Source organism: Crocodylus porosus, unplaced genomic scaffold, assembly GCF_001723895.1.
Source record: "Crocodylus porosus isolate Cpor-Errol unplaced genomic scaffold, CroPor_comp1, whole genome shotgun sequence".
In the NCBI taxonomy this organism is placed as follows: Eukaryota; Metazoa; Chordata; order Crocodylia; family Crocodylidae; genus Crocodylus; species Crocodylus porosus.
Window position 1 is genome coordinate 119,926,191 of NW_017728943.1, and position 9,292 is coordinate 119,935,482.

A 9,292-nucleotide genomic window follows, 5' to 3' on the forward strand; every position below is an offset into this window, starting at 1 on the left:
TGGGCTACTCTCTAGTTGAAGCTGAAAACCAACACAAATGGATGAGTATGTACAGAATGTGGCTGCCTGTCTTCTTGGTTCTGTTTCTATGAGTATATATATCATCATTCTGCCCCAGTTCCTCTGTTTACTTCCATTCCATTTCTTGTGCCAGTTGAAGGCCTTGATTACATTCTTCAAGCCAATTAGTGGATCAGGTTGCAACTACATTACCAATTGCACTTCAGTCTGTGAACTAGGACAGTATTTTCCTTCCTGAGGCAATGCAGCTCATGAAGTCCAAGATAAAATATATGACAAAGACATTCTCTAGTAAGGGGTGCAGAATGAGCTGCTTGAGGAGATTAGACTAATCTGGTGTTTGACCAACTTTCAATCACATTGCAAGACCGTCTTCCACTTAACTGCTTGAAATACTTCAAAAGGAACAGTAACAAAATAAAACAAAGAAGAAAAGGAAACCTACCCCAAACAGAGCTCTCTTTAAGCAGTGGGAAAAAACAGAGACAAGAGAGAAAAATCGAAATTCACATGCCAAACTAGGAAGTCCATTACATGAATCTATTGATACTTGGCATGGGTATCAATACAAAACCCTAACAACAAATAAACAGATACGAGTTCTGAATATAAAATAGAAGTTTCGCTCTACGTTTCTAAGGTAGTAAAATGCACAAATCATTGCAAAAGTACTTTCACAATTTATAAACTCAACAGCAGCCCAAGAGCAATACTCCTAATCCATAGTCTATGTAATTCTTGTGAATGTTAATGCATTTTTTAAAATATGATTTACAGAAAAAAGGAAATTTTGGCACACAAGGGCAAACTCCTAACAAATATTTTTGGTACCAGTCCCCTTTACTTTATTAGTGCTGGTGATCAGAGTTAAGTTAGTTAAACATCAAACCATGTACTGTCCCCTATGCTCTGCAGCAATCAGTGGAATACAACATAACCAAATCTCATATGATTAATCAGTTTGTGACAGCTCTTTTTTATTTAGTTTTCAAGTTCCTGTGTCTGGGACACCTGTTCTAAAAGGATCCTGCAGGTGGCACCTGCTCCTTCTTTAGGATGCAACACTGTACTCCTTTGTAACGTGGGTGGTACCACTTAGTGACACCAGGCTATTCTCACTGGTCAGCCCAAAACAAGCAGTACTATTCTATCTTGCTTTTGGTTTTTTGAAGTGTGTTCTGATTACCTTTAGAGTCATAAAAATAAACTCTAGCTGTTTAAATTTACTTAAATAAATGCTTCTTGTATTGTTGTTATAGCTAGATCAAAGTAACCACACAAGGCTATGTGTTTTTTTAAAAATCACCCACTCACCCATTACATGTATATATTCTGTCACACACACACACACACACACACCCCCGAGCAGGAAAAATGGAAACCTGAAAATTACCCCAACTCATTACATACTATATCTTTATACACTTTCCCTGATTCAAAGCTTGGGAAAACAGAAGGGCTTTGTAATCAGTCTTGAAGTTCAACAGAGCTGGAATATATCAGAACAGGGACAAGGTAGCATAAAATCTTCCTGGACTATATCTTGGGGCAGTAACACAGGAGGGAAAAGGAAGTCTGCCAAGGAGGCCAGTACCAGGCTGTTTAGGGATCTAGAGGTAAAAAGTCAATACTAACTCCACCAGGAAAGCAAAAATTAGTCACTGTGGATCACAAAGCACTGTTGCTACTTGATGTTGCTTGCAACTAGACTGCTTAGCATACAGATAACATCCTAAATTACAGCTATCCTATGTCCCAGTTTCCCAGACACGTCCTCCTTTTGGGTCCTCCCATTGCCACCTGGACAGTTTTTAAAAATATCAACAAATGCCCGGATTTTGCTCTGCCTCTGCTTTCTCAGCATTTCCCAGCTTGCCCTAGCAAGCAGCTGCTTGGGGCTTTTACAAGGGGAAGGTGGGCAATTGGAGGTAGGGACACAACATTTGAATCAAGTCTATTCAAAAGCCTCAGACAAGAATTAACACACAATGGTTTGACATTTTCAAAAGTTTATTTATATTTTTGGACCAAAGGAGCTTTGTAAAGCATTTCGATCTATTTTCAGCTAACTAGATTTCCACTGTTTAAAAATGTGCATAACAAACTACCTATTAATTAAGAAAGTGGAAAGCTATTTACCTACAAAAGCTACAATGCAGGAAAGAACAAGCAATTTAGAATAAATTTTCTACTTGTGCCGTAAAGAACAGTGACTGTGTGGGTACACACACAAACACACAATTGACTGGAATCAAACCTGTAATTTTCAGCACAAAAGCACAGTATTTGTTCAGTTCTACAATATTGTAAGTCACTTGTAACTGGATCTGGTCACTAGAGGGAGTCGTGATCAAACATACACACCAAGTCAGACTAGTATTAGTTCTCCCACCACCCTCACACAGAAAGGCACATACCCACCTATACCTGTCAAACAGATTCTTGACTCAAACTTAAGTAGGCAATGTTGGTGTCTTTAATGACCTCCAATATCTCCTCTCTTTCACAAAAGATGCACTGCCCATATGAAATGGGCAGAAAAATAAAAGGAAAGGAATTAGAGATATATTTGATCTTCACTGCAAAGCAATGTAACACTAAAGTAAACATAATGTATATAAATCCATTTTAACCAACAATATCTCACTAGTATAGTTTAGCACCATAACTGGAACAACACTGCTAGTTTATAACAAAAGCCTTGGAATATGTAAACCTTTCAGAAAGAATGAATACATTAACAGGGCACTCACACAAGGAAAGAAAACCTAGAGGGAGTAGGATTGTCAGTCATAAAACTACTTTTCAAAACTTAGAATTTTGTTATTGCAGTCCCAGTGCCTGCATCCCAGCTGTGAGTTTGGGTCAGACTAGTCAGATGCAGACTAAGAAGATAGAAGAATAAGCAAAGGCAGAAGAAGGATCCTGTACAAATGTTCTTCATGATAAGCTGCTTGGAAGAATGCCATGACCCCAATATTTACTTATAAAGCATTAAAAGCCTACCAATTACTTGTTTTGCTTTGTGTTTCTCTTACCAGTGCTGTGTGAGTGCATTTAACAAACCAAGCTTCTCCTCCTTGAGCCTTTGCTTAAGCTATCAAACACATTGTATTGAAAGTGACTGCAGTATTAGAGACTCAGCGGCATGACCTCACCAGGGTATCATATAGCAGGGAAAAAAGCCACAGAGGCCATAAGGAAGCAAAGCCTTTGTTCAAACACAAAGAACTTTGCTAAGTAGTGACAAAGAGTAATTCAGACATTAAATGGAACGGAGTCCACTATATAGGTGTTTGGATGCTGGATTGGCAATAACACAAAATCCTAAAGGGAGACTATAATTTAAATACTTCTCATTCTAAGATAATATATTTAGGGTTACCATATTTCCAGGTTCAAAAAAAAGGACTCCTGTGGGGGTAGGGAGGCAGGGGGTATATGACTGTGGAGGGGAGAGGGGCAGTGATATGCCTGTGCCTTGCCCCTGTCCCTTACACCCAAACCACAGTACCGCACCCCCCAGACCATGCTGGTGCGCCTCACTCCCAACCCACAGTACCCCCATCCATGCTAATGTCCATCATTCCTGACCCACAGGCCCCTGTCCCTCCCAGCCCTGCTGCCCACACTGCTTCCTGCTGCCCCCCAAAAATCTCTCCACCCCCTTCCCACACTAGAGGGGCAGGTACCTCCCCATCCTGCTGCAGCTCCAGGATCTGCAGTCACATACACAACGACTTATCTGCGTGCAGCTGCCAGGGCCTGCATGCAGACACACAGGATGGCTCTGCCTCCCTTCCCCCCAAGTCCCCAAGCAGCTACTTGCTGGGGCAAGCTGGAAAGTATCAGGAAGAAGAGGTAGAGCAAAATCCCAGACATTTGCTGATATTTAAAAAAAACCTCCCTGGATGGAGATGGGGGGACCCAAAAAGAGGACATGTCCAGAAAAACCCAGACGTATGGTAACCCTAATATATTTGCTTTGCATGCGTGCATTCTACTTGCTTATACTGCATGTGGTGCTTCTATGTCATATTTCCATTTCTGTATCAGCTGGTTCCTAGACCAGTAATTCCCAGCCAAGATGCCATGAGAACCTTTTAAGAGTGCCACCGAAAATTAGGACTGCTATGTGTGCAAACACCTATACAAGATAAATCCAGAGATTTAAAACAGGACCTATGGTGTTACAAACATTCTGTGCTCTTTCCAAGTTCTTTGCAACAGAATTGCTCTATTATTTTTCCACAGACTAGAAACAAGTAAAGGTAAGAAACAGCTGGCATTTTCTGAGGGGTGCCTTGACTCTAAAAAGGTTGGAAACCACTATCTTAGCCTGTCCACAGTAGCATATTAAGATCATGTTGATCTTACACACTGATCTGGTGTAAAGAAAGAGAGGTTTTTGTGAATTTAGTCACATCTTGTGGCATTTCTCATTATTCTTGAAGCTCCTGGAGTCATGGGATTAGGCAAGAACCACAAGAGCTCTCTCCTTTTTAAAGTAATGTTTATAGTCGTTGTAACTGAATAGTCACATTTCAAGCTTAACACAAAGGTTCACAATCCAGAAGAGAAATACAAATTCAAGACCTATGGTATTTCATGGATTTTTTACTTTTTGGATGCTTGGGAGTGGCAATACTGAAATAGGAAAGAAAGAAACCCCTTTTATAGCACTAGTGAATTTCCTAAATCAAATATATTGCATTTTAACTCACGCCCTACTTTAAAGTCATCAGCACCTACGGAGTGTCCATTTATACCATCTGATGAAGTACACTGCTGCCTATGAAAGCTCATGACACTCTGAACCAGGCAGGTTCAGTCACCCTAACTGGCTGCCTTAGAGAGATGTAGTAAGGATACCTATCAGAAAGACTCATTTATGCTTAAGCAGTCCAGAGATCATCTTAGAATGACAAGAACACAACCATTCTGTCCGCTGTATGTGCTGTATTTACCAAGATAAGTCCTTATGAATTCAAATCCTCCCATAAAAGAAACAGCTATACAATGCATTAGTTTCTTAATGTGCTCATTTGAACAGTATTTCCAAAATGTGTGAACCTGCCAGACTAACTTTGTTTCTAGGTCACAAAGTCCTTGGATATGGTCGTTGAGGTGAATGTCATCTACCTGGACTTCAAGATGGCCTTTGACACTGTTTCTCACCCCATTCTCATAAAAAAACTAGGCGACTGCGGCACTGACTACACAGTCAGATGGGTGGCAAATTGGCTCAGTGGTCGCACCCAGAGAGTGGTGGTGGATGGGTCGTTTTCGACCTGGAGGGATGTGGGCAGTGGAGTTCTCCAGGGCTTGCTCCTCAGGCCTGTGCTATTCAACATCTTTACAGTGACTTGGAGGTAGGCATGGAAAGCACACTATCCAGATTCACTGATGACACAAAGATGTGGGGAGAAGTGGGTTCACTGGAGGGGAGGGACAGAATCTAACTAGATCTAGACAGGTTACAGAGGTGGGCGGATGAGAATAGGACGGAGTTCAGTGCAGACAAGTGCAGGGTGCTGCATCTAGGGAGAAAGAACCTGCAACACACCTATAGGCTGGGGAACACCCTTCTGAACAACACAGCAGCTGAAAGGGATCTTGGAGTCATTGTTGACTCCAGGGTGGACAGGAGCCACCAATGCAAAGAAGCGGTCTAACCACACCTTGTTGCGTATCTACAGATGCATCACAAGCAGGTCCAGGGAGGTGATCCTTCCCCTCTACATGGCACTGGTCAGGCCGCAGCTGGAGTACTGCATCCAGTTTTGGGCGCCACACTTCAAGAGGGATGTGGACAGCATGGAGAGGGTCCAGAGGAGGGCCACTCGCGTGATCGGGGGCAGCAGGTCAGGCCCTACGAAGAGAGACTAAACGGCCTGAATCTGTTCAGCCTTCGCAAGAGAAGACTGAGAGGGGATCTGGTGACCATCCATGAGCTCACCAATGGGGGGACCAGCAGAAAATAGTTGAGGCTCTGTTCCCACAGGCACCACCTGGGATAACAAGGAATAATGGCCACAAAATAATTGAGAGCAGGTTTAGGCTTGATATCAGGAGGCATTACTTTACAGTTAGGGCTGCCAGGCTCTGGAATGGACTCCCAAGGGAGGTGGTGCTCTCTCCTACCTTGGGGGTCTTCAAGAGGAGGCTGGATCGATATCTGGCTGGCGTATTATGATCCCAGCGCTCATTCCTGCCTAGGGCAGGGGGTCGGACTTGATGATCTGTTCAGGTCTCTTCTGACCCTAGAAACTATGAAACTATGTGCGTGCACATACATACTCCCATTTTAAAGGAAAAACCTCAAATTTTCTGCACTGTTTTGTGACTCGAACCATAAATTTGCTAGTAATAAAATTAATGTTGTACACTAAACCAAAATAAGAGATATCGCTATTTAGTATAATTTAATTATTACCTCTTCTACGTACAATGTGTCAAGTTTACTTGTCCTATTAAGTGGTGTTTTAACATCATAGTTATTGCCTGAAAAGAGGCACAGTAGGGCAGCTCTGAGGCTTGGAAGTGCTCTGCAATGTGTTGGCTGCTGTGGTGCTCATCGCAGTGGTGTAATAAGCCACTGATGCAGCTGCAGCTATTTTTCCACCTCCCAACCCCAACAAAGGCCATGCCTAGGACTGCTACCCCAGTTGCCCCCCTTAGTTGTGCTACAACATAAGGAAACAATTATAGAATCTGCAACAAACATAAATCTTACCCAGGAGTTACAAAAAATTAAGAAGTTAGCAACATGTAGAATTCCCATGCACTCCATGAGCATTTGCTAAACAATTTACTAAACAACAGTGCACAAAAGAGCAGAAGAATTTCTTTTCTAACTGTAAATTGAAAGCAAGAGAAAAAGAATACAGAAGAATGTTTGGTTTGGCATGGCTGATGATTATTCATGAGCATAAAAGCCTGAGAATAAGATAACCATCATTTCACACTTTGGACCTTCACAGATTCACTCATGACATCTAACAAGTGGCTAGTCCATAGGTTTTGCAAGTTAGGAAATAAAAAAAATTCCGATTCAATAAATGTATTGCAAGACTGCCGGTACCAACTGGCTCATATTATTAAGGATGGAAACTACTGCAATCTGTTTAGGTAAGAGCCTATGATACAATGGTTCTCTAAATTTTTGGGCTAGAGACACCCCTCTACAACTTTTGTGAATTGAGTAGCACTCAATTAAAAAAACCTAATTTATATATTATGGTGCTTACCTCCTTGCAGAGGGGCCAGGCAGTGGGGGTGGAGTACTGGTCAGGCTAGGGTAAGCTTGAACTTGCCCTTAACTGGTGCCCCACACCTCAAGGCACCCTTCAGAGGATCTGGAAGCACCCGTGTGCCGTGGAACCCTGGTTGAGAATCACTGCTATCTTACTTAAACTCATATAGCTTTTTGAGAAATAAAAATTTGAATAATTATTCAAACTATAACTAGATAGAATAGACTGCTTCATTACAACGAAGAAAGAAAAATCAAGTCTTAATGCTTGGCATCAAATAAAACAACTTTTTCCATGCCAATAAAAAAAAGGGGGAAAAAAGTCATAATCAGGGTCAGTGTGATTTATACAACCTTATGTGGGGGGGAGGGGGGTTATGTATAAATGTATAACCTCAGAAACCCTATACATCAGGGAATGCAAAATACTCTTGGGTTACAGTTTCCAAATTTGCAACAAGTTCCAGTTATTCAAAAACTAATTCTGGCTGCCTCCCAGATTCAATCTGAGCAGTTCACTGGTGGACTGCTTCATGCTTCCTCCACCCTCCTTCTATTTTGGATATATATTAAAAAAAGAAGGAAATTAAAAACAGACTAATGGCACTCAGCATACTAGCTTCTAATTTGTCAGAATGAATAGTTTCATAACTTGGATTGGAACATTTCCTGGAAAAGCACCATGTTATTTATCAAACTATTCCAACAAGAGCATAATTGTTGAAGGGTGGGTTGGAAATAAATATATTCCCTGAAGCTGAAGTTTATCATTATAGATCTCTCACCAATTGATTATTATTGTGAAGCCAAGCTTCTTTCTGCACATTAGCTTTATGTGAGGAGCCTCCAGTTCAGCAGAAAACTTAAGCATGTGCTTAAATCCATTTACTTTATTGGTATTTAAGCATGTGTAAGCATTTTACTGAACACAAAGATACTTTTGCTCATGCTTAAAATTGTGAACATGTTTAAGTGATTTACTGAGTTGTGGTTGTACTCAACTAGCATGTCTGCATGTCAGTCCTTCCCATTGATCAGAAAGACAAGAAATGCAATTCCGATATTTTGAGCTATATTAATAATATAAAAAAGCATGTATAGCAAAGCTACATACACTTCTATTCATTTGTAAGTCCCAGAATCTCAGCAGAGTTTGGGCATCTGATTTGAAAGAAAAATTTGGTGACTGCAATTGAGTCAACTGCAAAAAAGCAATCGAGTCAACAATGGAATTTAGTTTAAAATACAGTATTCTCCAGCAAAGGAAAAGGCACAGCCTTTTTAATTCCATAAACTTATGACGTTTGTTATCTCCAATATGTTTGCTTAGAAAACTCTGGATTTATTGCTGAACAATGCATAGCCAAAGAGAGACGTTTCACTGGCCCAACACGAGAACACTAGTTCCATTCAGAAAAACATATGGGGAAAAAATTACATCACTTAGAAATGTTATATTTGGAAAGATCATTTAACTGAATGTTTTTCCCCTCCTTTCCACATCAGTCAAAAACATGCTTGAACATATCAGTTGTTTAAATTTAACTATCAATCACAGTGTGTAGGTTGCAGTTTCAGTTAACTTTTTAAGAGTTAAAGCAAATAAGTTGTTTACACCATGTTTCAAACCACAGAAACAAGGAAAAACAGAGTTCAAGCTAAAACTCTCTTTTACACAGTCTCATTGAGATTATTTTGTGGACGAGATGTATTATCACCTTCTGTTTGGACATTATTTTGAGGGTTCTTAAGTCACTCTTTAATTATACACATTTAGGGACAACCAAATTAACAATATTTAGTTAAAAATATTTTTGTATGTGGAAGGTTATGTGGCTTTTAACAGGGGGAAGAAAAAACATTCCAAATCCAACAGTATTGTTATTGGATTTCTGTATTTTAGGCCAAGCCAAAGAAACCTCTCTCACAATTTGATTATTCACCAAAAAATATTATATTTTACATGTGTGTTCCTTGAGGCTAGTCAAGGAAAGGCTTTTACTTGCCTTGCCTCAG